We start from the raw sequence: 23,536 nt of genomic DNA, 5'->3' as shown, positions 1-23,536 counted from the left end.
AATGCTCTGGCACTGCTGTTAACATGAACATGTTGCCCTTTTCAGCCACTACCGAGAAAAAGTCTGGTTCGTAAAAAAAAACCACTTCACTCAATGCGTGTGCAGTTGCATGTTCGTGATTTGACTCTTAAATGATGTCCTTGTGTTCATTGTCACTTCTCTGCTGCTTTATGTGAAGAACACTTTGTTGTATGCATGGGCCTGTGTGCACACCCCTGTATGCACGGCATTTATTTATTTATTTTATTTATTTACTCTCAGGGCCAAGGGCATTACAGAGAGGAGTGGGGGGTAAAACACTCTACAGGTATACAATGCAGCAGGAGTGTGGTTACACATATAAAACATATTTGAAATATCCGCATAGAGTGGAAAAATAAACAAACAATAACAGAAAGAAAAAATCAAAAGGCGCAAATAACACTTGCCGTACACGGGAACAACCGAGCAGGATTTACACAAAACCGCGGAATTCGCGAAAAAAAAAAATCAGGTAATATGGCCACTAATAGCCACCTTGAAATTGGCTGGATTAATTATTGAAGCAATGCAGGTGGGGAGGTGGTTCCAGTCCGAGCTGGTTTTAGGAATAAATGAGCTGAAATAATAGTTTGTCCGGTTGCTGGGAACGCCAACCTTGAACTGATGGTCGTTTCTTGTCGAATGATAAGTGGGAGGAAAAAGCATCGAATCTTTGAGCGTTGAATCGGCGTGATAAATTTTATGAAAAAAACAAAGTCGTGATATTTTCCTGCGAACAGACAGATCAAGTAGGTTAAGGGAAGATTTCAAGGACGAGACGCTAGCCGTACGAAAATAGTTTGATAATATGAAGCGTGCGGAACGATTCTGGATAGCTTCGATATCATGAAGTAACGAGTTAATATGCGGGTCCCAGATCGACGACGCATACTCCAGCTTTGGCCGAACTAAAGTTTTGTATAAAACGAGTTTTATATCTGCTGAAGCAAGAGCGAAATTTCGTCGTAAAAAACCGAGCATGCGGTTAGCGTCGCTTGTGATATGATCGATGTGTGTTTGCCAAAAAAGGTTATCCGAGATGTACACGCCAAGATATTTGTAACATGACACTTTGGTTAGGGGGTCGTGGTTGAGTATGTAAGTGCACGCTGTAGTATTATGTTTTTGACGGGTTACTCGCATTACTTTGCGCTTATTTGTGTTCAGCTTCATTAACCATTTATCGCACCAGGTAGAAATCTTATTAAGGTCAGATTGTCGCGCACTTTGGTCGGCGGAATCCAAAATTTCTCTGTAAATTACGCAGTCGTCCGCGAAGAGCCTAATAGTTGATGATAGTGTATTCGGCAAGTCATTGATATAAATTAAGAATCATAGGGGACCTAAGACAGAACCCTGCGGCACACCAGACGTAACAGAGCAGTGCGTGGAAATAAAGCCATTAGCAACAACGTATTGTGTGCGGTTACTTAGAAAACACTCCAACCATTTGAGAATATTTACATCAAGATTAATTGAGTTTAATTTATAAAGCGGTAGTTTATGACAAACGATATCGAATGCCTTCGCGAAGTCGATAAATACGCAGTCGATAACTGAAAAACGGTCAGCGGTGCAAAATAGGTCGTTAGTGAGGCTAAGTAACTGAGTTTCACAGGAGTAATTTTTTCTGAAACCATGTTGGAATTTGCTAAAAAAGGAATTGTTTTCGAGAAAGCGGACTAAATGGCTGTAGATAATGTGCTCAACAATTTTACATGGTGCACTGATGAGCGATATGGGTCTGTAATTGATGGCATTGTGAGTGTTACCTGTTTTGGGCAAAGGAACCACCTTCCCGATCTTCCAATCCTGTGGTATTGCAGAAGTTTCCAGAGACTGTGAAAAAATCTTAGATAGAATTATAGCGGATAACATTTCAGTATTTTTTAAGAATTTGGGGTTAATACCATTATCTCCGGGGGAGGAAGGTTTCAGATTCCTTATCAATTTGGCAACACCCACCCAGTCTATGATTAATGGATCCATGGGTAAATAATTGCAGGCAGGGAAAGGGGACAAACAGTATGGCGTACAGGTCACAAATACCGACGAAAATACCGTATTTAAGGCTTCGCAGCACATTTCACTTGGGATCGTACAGTCGTCTTCAGACATCAGTTCAATTTTCTTTTCACTTTTTCCGTTGATGGTTAGCCAAAATCTACGGGGATTAGTTCTAAGCATAGAGGGGAGGGTAACTTCAAAGAAAGAACGCTTAGCCACGGCAAGCGCGTGTGCATATTGATCGGCTGATTCATTGTACGCAGCCCATCGGTCAGTTGACCTCGAGCATTTGGCTTTCCGAAAAAGGCGCTGCTTTTTATTGCGTAGTCGCTTTAGGGTCGGTGTGAACCACGGGGATTGAACAGTATTCGTTATTCTACGCAGTGGTACATAGTGGTCTATGAACTCAGACACCTTGGATTTGAACCGATGCCAGTTTTCGTCTACAGAACGCTGATCAAAATTTCGAAACAGTTCTTCGGTGAATATTTCAAGCTCCCTATTTATTGCAGCATAGTCTGCACGTTTATAGTCTCTGAATGTTTTGGAGGTTTTCTGTCGTCTGGGGTTCCTGTTGGGAATAGTAAAGTGGATTGCTGAATGGTCACTGAGACCAGGTATCACAGGAAGGGATGTAACAAGATCTGGGTGAGTTGTGAGGACTAAGTCTAGAATAGTTGAGCTGGTAGTAGTAACACGGGTCGGGTACTTGACAAGTTGTATTAGATTGAAATCTGAGCACACACTGACAAAAGATGCGCTTTCAGACGAGCTGGAGCTAGCACTTGGTTGGGGTAAACACCAAGAAATATCGGGCAGATTGAAGTTTCCCAGAACAAAGAACACTGCAGCAGGAAATCTAATATGTATCTTATTTAAAACATCATGAAATATCTCGGAAAAGCCTGAAGAAGAATTTGGAGGCCGATAGCAGGTACAAAGAATGTAGTCTTTGTGGTGCAGGCGAATGCACACACAAACTAATTCTAGTTCAGAAGCGACATTAACTTTGAAAGACACAAATTCATTTGATACCGCAATTAAGACGCCTCCGCCAGAACGGCTACCCCGGTCGTACCGATAAAGAACGTAGTTTTTTGCACCATGCAAAACTTCCCTGCTATCAATTTTCGCTGACAACCAAGTTTCCATCAGTATGATTACATCTGCCAGGCACGCATGAACAAGGGATAATAATTCGTCACGCTTGTTAATTACGCTCCTTACATTACAAAGAAGAAAGAAAATTTCCCGCTCAATAGCATCAGCTTGTGTGCGCACATCTAGCTACGTTGAAGACTGACCTTCACTTTTGTTTGGGGAACACGATCCGGCTTGGCCCAGACTATTATGATTACTTCGGCAGTTTCGAAAGCGCCCATTCTTTAGTCCGATTTCAACAACACGATCGGTAATGCTGCAATACACATAGCTCTTTTTGTCGATTACAACTTTGTTGTACTTCAGAGAAAATGGCTGACTGGTGGCCTTCGCGAAATCCAGCAACTTTTTACGTACGGTGCGCGTTGCCTTACAAAAGTCCTGAGCAACTGAAATGTTTGTACCGCGTAGCTTGAACTTTTGTGAAAAAAATTGATTCTTTCGTTTTAAAAGACGCAAGTTGGACGATGATTGGCCGGCACTTATTTTCGACAAACGCTCCTAATCTGTGCGCACGATTAATCGCTTCATCAAACAATTGTATTTGGAACTTGTCAGAAAGAATTCCCCTAATTTTATCTTCTGCTTCAGCCCACGTCTCTTCCGCACAATCAGATATTCCATAGAATACCAAATTTTCTCGTCGTGCCCTGTCTTCAAAATCATCTAGCCGTGATTGTAGTGTGGCGCTTTCATTACGTACAGCTGACGTAATCAACGCGTCCAAATTCGCTTCATCATGTAGTGCGTCAAAAGAATGGAATGGAATGAAAAAACTTTATTTCGGTCCTGCAGGACGCGCTTAGCGCGTAGCGGGCGTCTCCCACGTAGGGACCGACAGGGAGTACCTGGCGGCCGCTTCGTGAGCCTGCTGGACGGCCCATCGCTGGTCGGCGAGAAGTGAGCTCCTGAGGGACCTCTCCCACTTGCTTGAGGTAGAGTCGGGAGGAGTTGTTCTACACTCCCAGAGCATGTGTTCGAGTGTCGCTGTGTGTCCACATGATGGGCATGTGTCGCTGGGGTATGCATCGGGATAATAAACGTGAAGCGTGGCAAGGTTTGGGTACGTTTGTGTCTGTAATAGGCGTAGGGTTAATGCCTGTGGTCGGTTAAGTTTCGGATGTGGGGGTGGAAAAATGCGGCGTTCCAAGTAAAAGTGCTTTGTAATTTCATTGTACGTAATTGGTGCATCCCGATTGGTATCCAACCCAGCAAGATGAGGTTGCCCTGTGGCAGTGCGGTCGGTAAGTGCGCGCGCTGCATCATGGGCGATCTCGTTGAGGTTGGATAGGGCACCCGGCACCTGGCCGAGATGGGCGGGGAACCAGATGACAGTGTGGTGCTTCAGGGCACTCGGGTCCGCATTGCGCAGGATACGTAACGCCTGGTCGGAGATGACTCCGCGTTCGAAGGCTTTGATGGCCGGCCTGGAGTCGCTGTAGATGAATTCCCGTTTGCTGTCGAGCATAGCTATAGCTATAGCTACTTGCTCCGCTACTTCGGGGTTTCGGGTGAGGATTGTGGCTGAGTTAAGAGTCTGCTGCGCGGATGATACCGCGACCGCGGCGAAGGCTTGGTTGTTGCGATAGGCAGCGGCGTCCACGAAGGAGACGTTGTCCGCTTCCATGTCTATGCGCTTGAGAATGGCGGTCGCCCGCGCAAGGCGCCTGCCTCTGTTGTATTCGGGGTGTACATTTCGTGGTATGGGAGCGATCGTAATAAGGTCGCGGATTTCACGGGGAATTAGAGTCAACTCTGGGGGGTCCCTGGCCCTCGAGGAGAAGAAGCCGAGCTCGCGCAGAATATGGTGGCCCGCCTTGGTTGTAGTGAGTCGGGTCAATTGCACACGTTTCTGACCTTCGGCGATCTCTTCTAGCGTGTTATGTACGCCAAGCTCGAGGAGTTTGTACGTTGGAGTGGTGATAGGGAGGCCAAGGGCTCGTTTGACCACCTTGCGAATAAGCGCATTGAGCTGATCGCGCTCAGCCCGTAGCCACTTGTGTATAGCGGCAATGTATGTAAAATGGCACAAAACAAACGCGTGTACGAGACGCAGCAGGTTGTCTTCTTTGAGGCCATGGTGCCTGTTGGCTACTCTACGTACGAGTCGTATGGCATTCTCAGTCTTAGCCCTGAGCTTGTGTACTGTTTGGGTGTTGGTTCCGCGGGACTCGATGATCATGCCGAGGACCTTGATGGTGTCTACCCAGGGTATAGTACGACCATCTCTGGTGTGGAGGGTTATATTGCGTTCCGCCGGAGGTTTCCACCCTTTGGGCTTGGCACCCCGGCGTTTGGGCAAATATTTCAACAGCTCCGACTTCGCAGGTGACCACCTGAGACCGGTGTGGTCGAGGTAAGACTCGGTGGTGTCGATAGCCTCTTGCAGGGCGGACTCAATGAAGCCATCCGACCCTGTGGAGCACCATATGGTTACATCATCCGCATAGATAGTGTGGTTTAGCCCGTCTATTTTTGAAAGTCGTTCGGAAAGCCCGATCATCACGAGGTTGAAGAGCGTGGGTGAGAGGACGGATCCCTGAGGAGTGCCCCGCTGTCCGAGCTCCACTTCTTCCGACACTAGGTCTCCTACGCGCAGGACGGCTCTGCGCCGAGTGAGAAAAGAGCGCATGAAGTAGTAAAATCGATGACCTAGGCCGAGAGCTGCGATCGCTTTCAAGATTGACGAGTGCGTTATGGTATCGAAGGCCTTTTCTAAATCGAGACCGAGTATTGCACGAGTGTCCCGAGTGTTTCCGCCATCTAGAATTTGATGCTTTAGGAGTAACATGGCGTCTTGAGTGGATAACCCTGGTCGGAAGCCAATCATGTGGTGCGGGATGTAGTCGTTATCTTCGAGGTATCGACCAACCCTGTTGAGGACGACGTGCTCAGCCACTTTGCCCACGCACGACGTGAGAGATATGGGGCGTAGGTTATCTAGGCTCGGCGCCTTTCCCGGTTTGGGTATGAGAACCGTGTGAGCTAGTTTCCAAGCATCGGGTACCTCACCCTTTTTCCATATCTCGTTGATAGTGTCAGTGAGGTAAGTGACGGAAGAATCGTCCAGGTTGCGTAGGAGCTTGTTGGTGATGCCATCGGGGCCAGCGGCTGAGCGGCCGTTGAGCTCATGGAGAGCTCGGCGCACATCTTCAATAGAGAACTCGGCGTCTAAGTTAGTGTTGTCGCTGCCAGAGTAGTCAGGGTGAGGGGTCACAGGGCCCGTGGGGAGCGGGAGATATTTTTCCACGAGGTTCTTGACAACATCTTCCGGTGACACTGTTCGTTTAGCCTGATGAAGTATCTTCACGATCGAATGACGCTGATTTGTGCGGGTGTTGGTTTCATTGAGGAGGTGTTTGAGTAAGTTCCACGTTTTGCCATTTCGAACCTGACCATCAATCGAATGACAAATTTCGTCCCACTGCTGTTTTGAAAGGATGCGGCAGTGATCCATCATGGTCTTGTTCAGCTGAGATATGCGTTTGCGTAACCTCCGATTAAGGCGCTGGCCCTTCCACCGGGCCAATAGAGACTGTTTGGCCTCTAGTAGGTGGGCGAGACGACTGTCCATCCTTTCGGTTGGAAGGTCTGTGCCGATAGTTTTCGTTGCCTTGTTTACATCAGCTTTGAGCTGGGCCGTCCACGTCTCGAGGCTCGGTGGGGTATCGGGAGGAGGTCGTTCTGCGCGGGTCTTACGTAGGAGGTCCCAGTCGACCCACGTGTACGACTTGGTCTTCCTGCTTACTGTGGGGAGGTGTACAGCCAATATGAAGTGGTCACTACCGAGATCTACCGCGAGGTTGGACCAGTGGGCGTCGGAGATATTCTTGACGAAGCATAGATCCGGCGTAGTATCTCTTTGCGTGGACGTACCAGTGCGAGTGGGGAAGGCCTTGTCCGTAATGAGAATAAGGCCCATGTCATTCGCACTTTTCCAAAGCTCGTTACCTTTGGGTGTGTCGTACGTGTAGCCCCAGGCGCTATGCGCAGCGTTAAAATCGCCTGCAATCACTAGCGGGTTAGGCCCCGCGAGGCGGACAGCTTTCTGGAACAAGCGTGTGAATCTTTGTCTATGGTGGCTGGGACTACTGTATACATTGAGCATGTATACGCTTTGTTGTGATATATTTCCAGGGAGAATTTCGACCATAACGTGCTCAATTTCGGGCACATTGAGACTGTGCGCTGTGCAGGTAATCTTGTTAGCGACCAAGGTGGCGATACCGCGTCCTCCTGAGGGGCCGGGCAACCACTGGTATCCGGAAAACGTGGCGGTTGGTACTACAGTCTCTTGTAATAGCATGATGTGAGGTTTGGCTTCGTGGCTACGGAGGTATTGCTGCAGGAAAGCTTTCTTGTGGGTGAAGCTCCTGCAGTTCCATTGCCAGATTCGCAACTCGTCAATTGGCCTGGCCATCTTGAAGCATTTAGGAGTTGGCCTGAGCACCCGGCGGGTGCATAAGGGCCGCGTGATGCGGTGGACTGGGCACGGCTGTACGTTGCGACAACGGCTTATCCGCCGCAACGGCAGGGGCGACGACGTGATCAAGATATTGCTCCACTTGGCCCAAACGATTACCGTGTACCGCGAAAGTAGACTGCACGAGAGCCATGCTTTCGCCAAGAAAGCGAAGGCTTTCCTTAATCGCCGATAGCGTGCTCTTAATGTCGTCTAACTCTTCCTTTAAAGCTGGCTGGTCGTGGGCGACCGCGCGTTTCTTGGGTGTGCTCTCGCCGTCGTCGTTACCAACGCCTACGGGTTGCGGCTGCAACGGAGTGACTGCATTGTCGTCGTTGTCGGTTGGGGGCATAGCAGCGCGTGCGTTTCTGTCAGTTTTTAGTTCGGCAATTGCGACTGTGAGTTTGCGTATTGTTTCTTTCATCATCGCATTTTCCTGCTTTAAGATCGCTATCTCAGAGGTGTTGTGTGTATCATGCTCTGGGAGTGAACCCGACCCTACCTGTGATGTAGTGTTTCCTTTTCTCCGGACGGCGTCCGCCCAAGTGAGAGGTCCCCGCTTATTCTTGCTGACGTTGCCTGGCGATGGTGGTGCCGATGGGCTAGGCGATCGTTGACGCGAGACCCCGGTGAGACTGGGGTGAGGCCTGGAACCGGCATGAGGCCCGGAACCTGAGTGGGAGCCGGAGCGTGACCCGTGCCGGGAACCTGAACGGGAACCGTGACGTGAACCAGAACGAGACCTGGAATAGCTTCGCGATATAGATCTGGTTGGGGTCCCACTTCGCGCGCTGCGGGAGTGGGTCCGAGGGCGGCTCCGGGACCTCGATACACGCATTGTGCGGTTCCTGGGACGACTCCGGGATCGGGACCGGGATCGGCTGCCATCGGATCGACCATCTGTAAAAAGCTTCGAGGCCTGGTCGTCGTCAGTGGTTGGGTTGAACTCGTTCATTGCATCGTAACTGTTGTGTCGCGTCGAGTGTACTCGCTCCCATCGTCGTCGGCGCACCACGTATGGAATGTGGTAGCGTTCTTTACATTCCCTGTCGGCAGTGAGGTGGGTTCCTCCGCAAAGCTTGCATGTTGGTGTGCAGCGGTGTTCCTTTTCGGGGTTCGGCACGCTGCAGCCTCTGCAGATAACGTCTCCGGGGTTCGGGCACACGTCCGCTCGATGGCCGAGCCGACCACAGGTGTAGCAAATATCTATCTGTCTACGGTATAGTGTACATTGAAGTAGCACCGATCCGTATCGCACAAAATTGGGCACACAATGTCCATCGAAGGCCACGATCACTGCAGTGGTACTTCCGATGCGCTTGGCAGCCAAAGCTAGTGGATTGCGGTCGTTGACAATCTTCGCATCAATGTCCGCCGAACCGTCTTGCATGGGAATCCCTCGAATGACACCTTTGCATGTAGAATGTGGTGCCGCTTCGTAGGCACTAACTTCATAGGTCTTGTCAGCGATGCGGATTTCTTTAACGCGCACGTAACGATTAGCATTTTCTCTCTTCGGCGTACTTGCTACTAAGATATTCTGTTTAATATTGGGGCAGAGCGTGTCTGCTTGCTGTTCCGATGGGCTGATACTTGCCGAAGTCGAAATGGCTTCAGCGATTGTCGTTGGGCCAATCCTAGCGATGTTAAGACCCCCTCTGGGCCTAATGATAATGCGGATGTCATTCTTTGGTAGGTGAGGCATTCGGCTTTCTCGAATAATCTTGTTCTTCACATTTTCTCTGTTGCGGGGCTTGTGCTCGTTGCGTTTCAAAGCACTATATGACGGCACACGTTTGGAGCCTTCATTTTTGTGCTCGGCGACACGAGGCTGTCTGCCAGCCTTGATCTGGCGTGATTTCTTCAGGGTCAATGTCTTCCCCTGTCACTTGGTACTCCATCGCTCAGCGAGACAGTGCGGCTACGGGGCGCGCGAGCAAGCACGCGCCACGTTAGAGCAAAGAAGACAATCGTCAGGGCTAGCTGTCGGTGGGCGAGTGACGATGGCGGAGGCGAAATAAAATGCAAGAACCAAGCACTCACTGCGCCTAAATTGTGTCGGCAGAGTCCCTGTGTCTTCTGGAAGTCGTTGCACTAATATGACGTTGAAATCAGAAAGTGGCGTCGCAAAAACATTGAAAAAAGCAGGAGCCGTAGTGGAAGCGTTCGCACACTTCGGCTTCTTCTTCTTCCTCCCCTGCGTCAAAAGAACTTACTTTTTTTTTCAACAGCGGCAAGACGCATTGTTAAGTCAGATACCTTGGTCTCAAGAATTCGTTGGTTTTCTTTTACCTCATTGATAGATTCCAAAAGCTGGGCGTGCCGCTCGGCTAGGTGCTTAGTAAGACGGTTAATTGCAGACAAGACTTGGCTAGTTTCAGCGGCAGCTGCATTGGTGTGCTTGTTCCTGTGCCCTTGTGCATTGAACGCATTGAGAGTGTTATGGCTTTTGTCCTTTTACAACCTTTTTACCAAGTGCGATATCTTGGTCGTCTAGTCATCATATCAGAGGCTCGTGTTTTTATAAGTTTTCAAACTGCAGGTGTACAGGTGATCCAACAAGTGTCCCTTAAGCTTGGTGAAATATGTGGAAAGCAGACACTATGAACTGCTAAGCCAAATGTCGTGATAATTCATGGAAGGAAGAGAGTGGTGTGCAAAGCTTTCATTTTCTCAGGTGCACTCTTTTCAGACAGAGTGAAAGAGTTCTCACTCTTAAAGCACTTTTGATGCCATCAATAGATAGCATGCTATTGGCTGATAGCCTTTGTAAATCAAGAGTGGCATTGGGATCAGGTGTGCTCCTTCTCACCAGGGGGCGCCACCACGTGCCGGTGCCGTGGCGTATGCTGCTAGCGTTACGCAGTAGGCACACTAGCGCACACAAGAATCGCAACTGGGAAGGGTGATTGTATTTCATCATGTGTGCTAAAAATCTTGAGTCCCACTGACTTCACTTTTTTTCTCAAGCCATCTGTCCCTTTGTAGAATTCGGCGCATTCACTGGGATGAGAGAAGAGAGTAAGCATATGAAGCGTGCAAGAAATCCCTGTTACTCCTTGTATCCAGTCAACAAGCGAGGTTGTTGCAGCAAACTATTTGTGAGGCTTAGTACTAAGATTGTTTTATGATTACCTAGAAAATTGGTTTGACATCCTTTTGAAAAGTTAGTTTGGCATTTAACAGACCCCTTAAATTAAAAGGGAGCATGCTACATTAGTGTTCACTTTAATTTCAAAAGTAAGCAAAGCCGTGTTGGTTAAGCTACTTCAGCTTTCTATGTGCTTTCATAGGGGAACATACAACTTATGACAGTGACGAAATTCCAAGTAAACACTGCAGCAGCTTGGGTACTGAAAGAAGCGATAGCAGGTTTATGGTACCTTTTTTTTAAAGAAACACATAAGAAGTCAGGTTCAATGAAAACTTAGGAGTAACAAGTCCCTCACTTAGGAGTAACATGTCCATTGTCTTGTTAGCTTGCTCACTTAGTACAAATGAGTTATGTATCTTAAAGTGGACTTCATATGCAGCAGAAGATATTTGATGGACGCACGTTTTTTTGTTACCTTCCTGATAGTTAAGTACACGTGGGATGTTCCTACAAGGCAACATGGGCTGCTTGCTGGGTTTTTATGGTTTCTCCACTATGATTAATACATCCATTCGGGTCTAGGCTCCCAAGTTTTTGCTTTTAATGCAGCTTCAACAATGTTGTTAGTACGAGAAAGAAACTTTATACACAGTGTATATTTAACAACAAAACATAAAATGCTGCCAGTTTCAGTGCACTCCGCTCAGCACTTCGTCGTCGTCATCCTCTTCCATATTTCCCCGTGAGAATATGCAGAATTTTGTTTCTTATGCTAGGAGTGAATGGGATTCCGCTTTTAATTATTAGGAGAACAACAAACCTAAAGGTGTGATTTAACATTCTAGCACACGTCATGCGTGAAGATTTTTAGGTTGTGTTCCACTTCATTTAAAATTTTTTTATTTATAGAATACTGCAGACTGTAGGCTAATGCAGGAGAGAAGTACATAGTTACATGCGTTCATGAGTAATAGAAAGAAATGACAAGAAGTAACTAAAGGGAAAAACCACAACAAAAGTTCATGAGTTGTTTTCGTAGAAACTGACTGCGTATGAGGGTGTGAGGAAACCTTACAAAGTTTTTTTGTTTTGTAACAAGCATTACAAAAAATGCCTACATTATAGCAGATTTTGATGGCAGTGCCATGCATCCAAAGCCAGGTATGCTCACCAGTTTTGTCAATCTTTCATTTTACTTTCACGTTGTTGTGCACAAACTGCATGGAGTGCACTGCTAGCTTGTTCTCAATATCAGGCTGCTGTCCTCTTGCAACACTGCTTTTTGCACTTGCAATACAAGTAATTTAGTCAATGCACATAGCTTGTGTTATGTGTTTTCTGTCATGCTGATTGTGCACTCGTATGTCTTTTTTTTTGAACAAAAGTTTTGATATTGTGCATAACACTCTCAGTATGATTTAAGATTTTCAAAATAATTGAACGAATATACTATGCATACACGTTTCTTACCTCTTATGCATCTTCTGGCAAACAGCTGAATTTGGTGATACTACACATAGGGAATAAAATAAACTAGTTTTTGTCATCGCTTGCAGAGCTACTTTGCCCTAAGCAGCTGTAGTAAAAAGAATGTTATCATTCTCATTTCCTCTTACAGTTACGTAACTATATGCACATGCCTACCTTTGCACTCCGAAAATTCAATTGCGTGAAAGAGGTAATATTGGCACAAAAACATACCTGACAGCATTTGCCTAATAACTTTTTTAAAACAAAAAGCATACTGACAAGCCAAATATACTGAAAAAAAGTTAGTCGGCAAGTTCACTGGTTTATACAAGCATATATAAAACTGTATGATAGTAAATAGATAAAATAACTATTGAAATATATTTAGAGAAAAAGTTTGTTCTCCTGTTTTATGGATGCTTTGGGCTTGTTTTTTTTTTGTTTTTAGGTTCACAACCTTACAGCACGCAGCTTGCCTCGGGAGTTTAGGGAGCACGCTCAACGAAATCTCGTTCTACGTCAAATGAACCGCACTGTTGTCACATCGCCCGCATCCCCACCAGCTTCGGGAACTCTTTCCGAACAAGTGTTCCAGCCACAGCCACTGCAAGTGCCAGCAGCCAACAACAGCAACAGAAACAACAGCAACAATAATGTTTCAGGTTTGTTACAAATTCTTTATTGCTGTGGTGCTTTTTACATGGATTTAGTGGTGGTAGCTCATGACAGTTAAAGAGGGCTTTGTCCTGCAGTTTGCTCTTACAACTTCTATCATAAGATAGAAATACTTGAAGATAACGGGTCATCACTACATTAGACTGACTAGCCTGTGATATCTTAGGACTAGTGTTTCTCAATTATATAAAATGCTAAGTGCCCCCCCCCCTCCCTTCTAAAATAAGAAAGTTTGCTTCGAGTTTTATTTAGGGGAAAGAAAAAAAATTGTTAATTCTAATTTCAGTTTTGGTTGTGCCTTGCAATCGGTTGTAACAAGAAGTCGTATATTAGTAATTTGTCAAACGTTTGATGAGTAAGCTCACCCTTTTAAGTCACACAAAAGTAATGCCTAACATTAATTTTTACGTTTTGCCTTGTGAAGTCACTGCAGATTTTGTAAGTGCTCCATGCAGTGATTCTTAATTCTTTGCAGAAGTGGCTATATTGATTATTTTTTGGTAGATTGTTTTATGAAAGACAGTGTAAACTGTTTCATCACTCTTGAGGCAACACATCTCCCACTTACCAATGAGTTAAAACCTAACTGCATTGTGGAAGAACTTGAAATAAAGTGTAGTGCAATAAAGCTATTTTTTTCTCAAATGCTTGAGTGTGTCCAGCTCATTCATGTTCATGAAGGTGAACTGACTTCATGGTCACGTAAAGGAGGTTTGTCTACTGTACATACAGCATTCTAATAGGGCTGTTCTGTATCTGTGATGTTTTCCAGCCACAGCAGCTGGGGATGTCACACCCGGTTATGCCTCCGACGAGAGCTCCACAAGCTCGTCGCTGGGTGGAGCCAGCGGGGTTCCCAGGCATCCCTCAAGCAGCAAGCGCCGACCTCGAGTTGCTGCCTCTCGCGGAATACTGCAGCGCAGCTCCGACTGGGACCGCCGGGTTGAACAGGGGCTTCTGTCAGATAGCTCAGTTACTGAGGAATTCCCTCCACTCCATGAGGGACATCCCGACAAAACTACCAAGTCCTAAGGGTCTTGGGATATCGATTGTGCCTTGCCTTGCCATTATGCCATTTGCACATGCGAACCCCCACATATACTTCAGGTATGCCACTTTGACATAGTTGTTTTTCATTATACCCATTTTTTTCTCTTCTTCAGTGAATTTTGATTATTTAGTTTTGGAAGGAGCTGTTTACTCTGCTTGAACCTTTTTTCTTCCTGTTGCATGCAAATGGGGCATATTGTAATTATCATCCCCGAAAATGGGTATTGACAAGTTTCGAGGCACACGCCACACTCCCGTTCTTCATTCTTTTTGATTTAGCACACTTGCATGGCACGGAGTGCCATTTTTTTACATTTCCCTGCTTTGAGTGTTTTATTGTGTAAAAGCATCATTGCCTCCACAAAACTGAAGCTTTGCCAATGGGTTACATATATATTTTTAATGGTACAACTAAATACGATTTATTTCTGTGTTTTGTTGTATACACCAGACTGCTTTGTGCCAGTCTGGTGTAAAATGTGCAGAACAAATGATCATTGCCGGACATGTCTGCTGTGTGTTGTTAACATACTTCCTTTGATTGTTGAATGTGTCTATGGTGGGCTGCAGTATTTGATGAGGCCCGTTGCTTTTTACTTGGTGAAATTGGCTCAGCTGCATTTGTTGAGGAACGTTAAGCCTATGTATTGGTTTTATGCCAGCACAGGTCATCATTTGATCATAACCTTACGGTCATTTCCTGCTTCCTATGCTTTCACTGCGCCTGGTAATTTTCATGAAAGCCAATTAAAAAAATACTACCAATGTATGGCTGAATGTCGTAAAGCAATGTTGCTCATTGCCTCATGTTGTCTCGCCAGTGTGCAAGTGATTTGAAACTTTTGGACTGCACGGATGTTGCTGTGTCTCATAAATATTACTTGTGCTTTTCATTGTGTGGTGGCGTCAATATTTTTACAATAACTGAGGCCACAGCTTTGCACAATTTTGCTCTCATCGCACAAGTATTCTAGTGAACTTCACATGAGTTGTTAACAATTGCTTGGCTGCTGTGTGCTTTTAAACTTTTTCATGCATGCTTTTGATTTGCTTGCCGCTACTGTATTTTTCACGAACTTGGTTTCATTATTGTTACATTTCGTTTGCACCTGCCCTATGTGTAACATAGTGTCTATGAAAATTGAAAATTTGTTGTGAAGGCAAGCGGGAAAATGACAGCTGGCAATCTATGTTTCATGTTGCGTTTGCAAACGAACTTTGCATCAATTTTGTTGAGCCCTGTGAGTGTGGTATGTCATCAATTGTAGAGCAGTAGATGATTTGCAGAAGAGTGAGACTATGTCATCGTTATGTAACAATTGCTCCTTCAGTACAGCGATCATGAATTGGTATGCCTTAACTGCTAGAGTTACTCCTTAGTGGTTTAAAAATGAGCCTGTTACCCTTGCTGCAGAAAAATGTGTATTTGTCATGATTCAGTCGTATTAGTGAGGTGAGTGCCTAGCACTCATTTGTCTCAAGACAGTTTGCAGAAGTTCGAAACTAAATTGATTAGAAGTTGTGTTTAATTTTCTTTTTCTTTCCAAGTGCCAAAAGATTAAGGCTGACAATTCGAAAATGCTGGGCTTTCACTATATTTGGTTCAGCAGTAGATGAAAAGATGGAAAAGGCAGGTTATATCTTTAATTATGCTAACTCTTTACTTACTGGTAAAGGGCTACATTATTTGGGACGTAAGTGGTGGACATTAACTAGCTAATCACTTTGTTCACTGTTCTTGCAGCCGCTATTAAACATGGTAGCTATGGGCCACTTTTAGTGATCAATCTATTGATTTCTCTGTGTTTCACAGTATAGTGTGACAGGTGTGTAGTGTGCCTACTTGCCTCAGGAAAGTCTTTATGGTATTTTGTATGTATTTAGGCTGTAAAGAAATATATACATATATATATATATATATATATATATATATATATATATATATATATATATATATATATATATATACCTTATACACACACTCTATGTATACAAAGAATAATTGCCTGGGAACTAACATAGGGTTCAGGTAATTACGTGCTAAAGGACCACTGACAGATAAGTTTTTACGTATTGATTTTTGAGCACACAGCTAGTCAAGGTTAGTGTGTGTGTGTGTGTTTGTGTGCCATAGCAACATTGCTGTGGACGTATGGCAAACATTCCGGACATGGCAGGCAACATATTCTGCTCTTTTTCAAGTGGGTGTCCTGCCTCAATTTATCTACATTTGAGCTGTTGCCTTTACCACAATGGAAGGAATTCACATTCCTGCAGTAACATTCTGTTCATGAAATGCCTTTCGGAATCTCCTCGTCAGAGCTGCACAGTATTTTCACCATGCAGGCAAACTGCATGTACCTGTTGTCTTGTATTAAGTTTTCACTGTTCTCGTTTCTTGTTGCACACACCACTTTTGATTGTGAATTCGCAACATTCTAGAATGTATTGTTTGTAATAGTATTGTTCCAACAGCGTCTGATAATGCCAAGGCAGCAGCATATCTGTGTTTAAAGATTGTCATTAACTCTGCTGTGTAGACTGGTCGCCAAAATCTAATTAGGCACAAATAGGGCAAATCTGCTGTTTCTGTTTCCTATGTTTCTTTTTGCCAACCTGATGCTGTGGACACTAATTCAGGGCCTTTGTACCTCTCGTCAGGATTTTTTTAGCCTTACTTTATTTCACAAAAACAAGCTATTTGGGGCTTTTATTGCCTCCCATCATTTCGATCGTGGCAGCTTCAAACAGCCGTTCATTCTGAAGTTTTTTGCTCTTCCTAATGAGAGTCCTGTGCCTTATGCACTTCTAAGGGTGCTTGCAAGTTAACAAAGCTGTTTCAAGTGAAAGGCTGCAGTGTACAGAACCACTTCCTACAATGTGTTGGTGCCAGTGTGCGATTGTAAATAATCTTGCGCAATCTGCAGTGGGCGGTGAATTAAATAAACACTGTACTTTGTAGGCTGTTTTGTAATTATCTGTAGTTCCAAGTTTCCATGCTCTCGCTAAGTGCCAAGATTCTCCTGCGTGCTGCTCAATTTTTTAAGCAAAGACTACTGCAAGTCACTGGACTGTATGGACTGGTCTGGACTGCGTCCTCGAGATGCTTTGTAGAAGTGTCACGAGCCAGATTCTTTATTTTCTTTGTTTTGACAAGCGAATGCTTTTAAGTGCCATATTGTACGTTTCTGCCTCTGAAATCCGCCTTCTTTTCGAGCCATTTGCTTGCAGAAACTAACACTATGTAGAATCTGTGTGACAGTGTGCTGCCTGAATGATAGGTTCAGATATAAGAAGGGTCTGTGTTTTTTTTTTGCATGAGTACAAATGTAATTGTTATTTTAGGCACCTGCTAGCGTGCAGCACTTCCTTGAAGATGTCACAATTTGTGATTCTCTCACTCAGGCATGTGTAGTAGGTGTAGGTTCTGCGTTTAATATAGTTATCGTCGTAGCCAATGCATTGGCACTCGTAAACCTACGGGTTTGTTGTCAAGGGTGTGCTATTTTGCCGGGTTGCATTGTCCAGAAGAGTTGTACCAGGAGTGAGGCATGAACACGGGAGGATACGGAGGTTCACCAGAGAGTAAAAAAAATTACACCATCTCCTGCTAAATAGAACCATGCGCAGATGTGTTGACACTGGCGCTCATCGCTGCGTTGCGCAGGAAAGAAATGTGGTGAGATGCAAAGCACGCAGTGATGGACTGGTGTTTCTTGCTGGTACATGCTAATCGCTGCTAATGGGCAATGACAGACAAAAGACTATGACTGGACACAGAGGCCCGCAGTCCACGTTTAGTTAACGCGCACACTTCGAATTTTGGTCGTTTGATGACGCACAAGACAGATCTCCCACCGGCACTGCTTTGGAGGTCAAGATCCAGTGCCTATATATACGTAGTGGCCAGTGAACGGTTGAACTGCGCGAGCAGTTGGTTTTTTAAATCAAGAAACCCGCTAGCAGACATTGGCTGCATCGGCTCTGCGAGGAGAGAGCGGAAGACACAAGAGAAAAGAGGAGGAGGGCCGCGCATTCGCTGTACGGGTGGTCATGCCGCACACCAGATTAAGCTTGAAGATAAGACGCTTCGCATCTGAAAACAAATAAAATGAAAACCGAAAGTCGCAAACTTTTGGTGGATAACTGCTTGTCATTAGAAGATCGTGACCGGAGAAGGATGAGTTGTCTGGAATGAAGCTTGCGCCGGATGTGCAACTTCCAAGTCCCGACAAATGGTGCATTTAAGGTTCTCGTATTTTGGAGGCTGGTTTTGGAGCTCGTTCTAATACAGCACTGCAGAAAATAACCCGTGCGAGCGTCCTGCCTAGCACGCGTTTTTTTACCACAGTAGCATTCCTTGCAACGCTTGTGTCGGCTTTTATCTTGCAATTTTTGTGCGATGCAGCTGGTCGGCCTATTTTATTTTTGCTCGAACCGTGCTTATCGCGGCAGTGCTCGCGTGTTTTTACACCGAGGTAGGTTGTACCAAGAGTTCAGTGATGCTATAAATTTTAACTTTATAATGGACATGACGGCGATGACAAAAATGCTCCTGTAGTGTACATATAGTTATCGCATTGAAAGAGAACTTTTCAACGGCACCGACCTATCATTTAAGCTGATGTCTACAGATGTGTGCATACCCGGATATATATTACGAATGTAGTGTTATACATATTCTCGGTAAAAAACTGAGTTTTGCTATAACAAGTGATCGCATTTTGAACTTTAATCTCAAGAAGGGCTGCATGCCTTTTGTCAAAGCTTGTCTACAAAAAGTGTTGGATAAATTGACTGTGGTGCAAACTGTTTGGACCCTGTGTGCGCATTGTCGTTGGAGGCTGGTTGCAGGCAACTAAGTCTAGCACGTGTAGTAGTTCTTAATGAGAGCCAGCATGACACGTGTGCTAGCAGTCTTAGCGCATGGTTCCTACGTGATGGTGTGCTAGCACTGCAGAGGCACAACTTGCACATTTTGACGGCAACCAACACAGGTTTGATACGCTGTGGACAGATATGTCGTGGTCACAAAAAGCAGCAGCTCGGTACAACTTACGAGATTTGTCTCGTGCCATCAGTAAGACTGCGTTATAGAGGAATGCTTTTCTGCCAGCAAAGACTTGTTTTTAGAATTTACAAGAAAAATTGCTCATAGCAAAGAATAATGCACAATTTTGTCTTGATGAAAAATGCTATAATGAAATGGGATATCAACAATAGGAATTTTGAGAGAGTTACAGTTTCTTCAATCTAGAACACGTATAGACAGCAGATGAAAAAAAAAACAGGCAAAGACTGGAAGCAAGAAAAATGGAAAAAAGAAGCAAGAATCAATGTTGGTTAGTGAACTACGAAGGAGAAAATGTTTATCATTGAAGTGCGACATGAAGTTTCTATCTCTCTAGAAGGAATGAGCACTTTAAAAGCATAATAGATGTACATTGAGAGAATACGGCAATCACTAAAATTCATACCTTTTGGGCTCTCGGCTTAAAAGGTATGTTTTACTTGATTTATGGCTGATATCTACAAAGTGATGCTTATTTCAACGGCCAGGGAATTATAGCTAAAATGACCACTGAAAACGCGGAAACGTGAGGGAATTGGATTTGTGCAATTTGACTCCCAAAAAGCGATTTTGTTCATCTGACGATCGCCTCCGTCAAAAGTATTCTATTTCGCCTATACACTACTCGATGTGTGTTTGCGGGCATTTTTGATAGTCGTAGACTGAATGCAGTTGTACGCGCTAACTATAATTAAAGATAAAATTTAAAATCCCGTGCACTCTTGTTACTCCTTGCTACTTTCGTGAAGGAGAGCATTCTTCGAGCTTCATAAGGCATTGTCGAAGTATGTGAAAAAATAATATTGAGGGCGTCTTGAAAACAAACAAATCAAAGTTAAGCTTTTCTTGCGACTTTCCGCAGTCCCTGAAAAATGACTCTCTTGAGCATTCAGGTGCGCAGTGAACTTCCCGAAGTACGATGGAATGCTAAATTACAAGCGCTTCTCATTTCTTGCACGCAGAGGTATGCGAACGTGGGGAGTGAAGAAAGATCACAAGTAGGAGCTTTCCTGTCGTCAACTTGTAATTACATTTCTTGCAGCTTTCTGGCGAAAGCGTTTTCCCCCTCGAAGACGTAAAAGCGTGTTACGCTGTTCTCGCGGAGTGAATGCGTAAAGTCCAGTACTTACAACGCGACGACTAGTGACGACACTTTCCTAGGTAATCGTGCCATATCATGGCAAAGGGTGGCATTCTACGTGAGATAGCGGCAATATTGCAAAATGCACTCTATGTCGGTGCCTACACTTCGGGAACGAGACGATCTTGCGATGAGTTGTGGGTTTCAATATTATAAGCTTTTTTTTTGAAAAGCAGATTACTCATGTTCCCTCGTTAGTATTTGGAAGTGTTTCACAAGACTGCCACCCCCACCCCACTGTTTTTTTTTCGTGGTGTACCTGGATTTGGCTATCGGAAGCATATAGGTCGTTTTGCTACACTTTCTCAAAACTGGTCGAATGTTTTGAGAATACTCAGTTTTGTTCTCGCTTGGTGTTTAAGTGTGTGAACATAATTTTCATACGACTAAATTTAGTGAACTACACTTGATTGAAGGCTCGGTAAACGTAACCTAACGACAGTCGCTTGCGTGCAATGCGTTGTCCGGCTGTGTGCCTGTAAAGCGTGCTTTGCGGCAAACTTTAATGTATTGCAAAAAAAGCCAACAGTGCTATTGAAGAGAAAAAAATGGAGCGTTTTCGTCCTTCGCAAGAAAAAAAAACGCATTATTGTTAACTTGTGAATTTGGTGCCCTGGCGCAATCATCTAGTAGTTAAAACTGTTTAACGCTGTGGATAGTGTAAGGAGAGCACAAGTTTATTATAGCCAGGCGAAATACATTACAGAAAACGCGTTGATTTAGAAAGAAGGTGAGCCCGTTCTCGGCTCAAAATTTCTGCCAATCACATCAGTGAACAACAAGGCTTGCGCTCAAATTTCAAAGCTGCAAATCAAGGTCGGTAAGTCAGTTATTAAGTAACTAGAAAAAATACGATAGTTCCCCGAAGCCACCACACAAACTTTACCTCGTTGGTAACTGAAATTATGAACCTAAAATACGTACACACGTACACATATAAATATAGGCGCGTTAAACTTTGTGAGCTTTTGACTTTCCATTTCTGACAGAAATGAAAACGGCGGAAACTGCGCCGTTTTCAAGTGACCGAAGTCGATTCTACTTAAGATGTGCGCGTAACGCGTTTAAAAGAGGTAACTCATTTTAGTGCCTGTAATGCCGCTTTCCGTTATTGTTTTGTCCTGTGTTATTACCAGTTAAGAAGCTTAAACCCCCCATAATGGGCGAGTTCTGCGGAAAGAAGATTTGTGATATTCAAAAGAGGACGTCATGCGGTTCTTGAACAGTAAGAAATGGAAACTTAAGGGAAGCATCAGAAAGTCTGCAGTGAAGTCATGTGCCGGAGATGCTGTTTGTGTCGTAGCTATAGACGCTGCGAATGGTGCGCAGGTGAGGTTTCATCGACTATGTTCCGAACTTAAATCTTGTCATTTACTGACGTCACCTTCTGACATATTGTTCTCAAAACATGCATGATGTTTTAAAATTTAGCGTGTTATTTGTGATATCCTTCGTCTAGTCGGGAGTTGATATTCATACTCTCATAGACTGTCCGAAGTTTAAAGCATACCACGTGTTACCCCGTGAAACGCATTTGAAATGAGTTTTCAGTATGGCGTCACCCGGCGTCAGCGCTTTCCACCTCGATCTGCGTGCCACGTGGCTTCCGAACTAGTTGTTAATGACGTGGCCCAGATTCCGGAAGCACGCGTAGTGTGGTCGTCGCTCTGTATAATGCTGGAGTATCATCGGCGCCAGCTGAGGCCAAGCCAGATTAACAACATCGGACGCGCAGGGCCGAAGCCACATTTGTAAGTCCGCGTCTTGCCGCACACCGGGGAAAAGTATGGGGGAGAGAATAAAAACACAAACACGCACACATACCAAAGTCTTCGTTGACAATGACGCGCAAATAATTTCTGGCATATATGCATCTCGCATGTCTTACAGGCAGCGGTATCTTCTTGAGTGAATGCGAATGCTGATGTGTTTGTAGATAAGTCAGTTAGACTCCGCTTCTGTAATGGAGATGAATATCCCAATCAAGCAATTTAATTTTTCCAAATTTTATGGCGGCGGCGTGGGAAAAAGCACCAAGGAGGCGGCTAGGACACGTCTCCGCTCTTTTATGGCATAAGGCAACAATTTCGGGCACAAAACTCGTATACCAGATTTTTAATTTTAGCGAGAGTGGATGTATGCTTGTAACGACGATTAAGGTAAACACTACAGACACGTAGTTGAAAATGAATAAACTTGTAAGGTGAGCTATGTGCACCCATTAACTAGAATGCAGCTGCGATAACAGCAAGATGAGGCTCCAGCTTCGACAGACACTGTGATGTAAACATAATTCCAATTCTGTAATTGCACAATGTGCGTAACTAATGAGCATAAAATATTACCACAAGGATATAATGACTGACTAAATGAAGTAAATTAGCAGTCTAATATATTTACTAAACAAATAACACGTATTGGCGACAAATTATTGTTAGAAAAGTAGAGAGAGGTGTACGAGTTAGAATAAAAAAGTTGGCCGCGTATCTGCATGTTTTTGCATATGTCGTCGAAATACGATAGTCTTGCGTGTGGAGAGAGTGAACAAGACATTTATTTGATGTTCTGCGCAAGAAAATTGGTGAGTGGTATTCTGGAGGCGCTGCTTTAGAGTGCCTCGAGCGTGCAGCGGAGGCGAACGAGCGCATCAAGCCACGTCACACGTGAGACATGAGCGCTATCTGGCAGTTATCTTGAAAAGCGAAGCGCGCACGCCCTGCGCGCCCGTCTCGGAGGTGATAAGGTGTAGAACGCAAGGCGACGGGTAAGTTCCACCACCGTCTCGTCTTAGCTAAGCGCTGGAAACATTCCCCGTTTCGTGCAAGTGTTGCATGGTCAGTGCAGCGCGATAAGCGCTACGGTCCTTAAAATTGCTTATGTACGCCTTTTCTAGTAAAATACGCCCATGCAAAACATATACGTGTTGTTATGGTGCCCCAGACATGCGCAATAATTGCATTTAAATTGACAATTGCACAAGCATGAACGCGCAACCTTGAGCAACATTGGTGGGCGCTGCGGATGGGGTCGGCCGTTTCAAATACCCAATGCCGTTAAGAGTGGACAAACAGACAAATGTACAGACAGACAGGCAAAACATTTTGCGTTGAAGGTCCCCAAGAAATACTATCGTCTTTAATAGTGTTATTATTAAACAGCTTCATGTAGGGTGTTCCACTGTTTGTGTCTCTGGCGCTGTATATAAAAAGAATATCGTTAAGCGGCTTGAGGCATTATGTAGAATGGCAAGTCGAAGTTTCCAAAACTTTTTGCATATTGTTTGATATAGGTGTATTTATTTCTGAGCTCTCAGTTTCACTTGCCGAAAGGGCTATTTGCTTCAAATATTCGTAACTCGAAGGGGAAAAAGAAGCAGTCGTATCA

Source organism: Rhipicephalus microplus, chromosome 1, assembly GCF_043290135.1.
Source record: "Rhipicephalus microplus isolate Deutch F79 chromosome 1, USDA_Rmic, whole genome shotgun sequence".
Taxonomy (NCBI): Eukaryota; Metazoa; Arthropoda; class Arachnida; order Ixodida; family Ixodidae; genus Rhipicephalus; species Rhipicephalus microplus.
The sequence above is the reverse complement of the archived record's forward strand: the minus strand, read 5'-3'. Positions refer to the sequence as shown.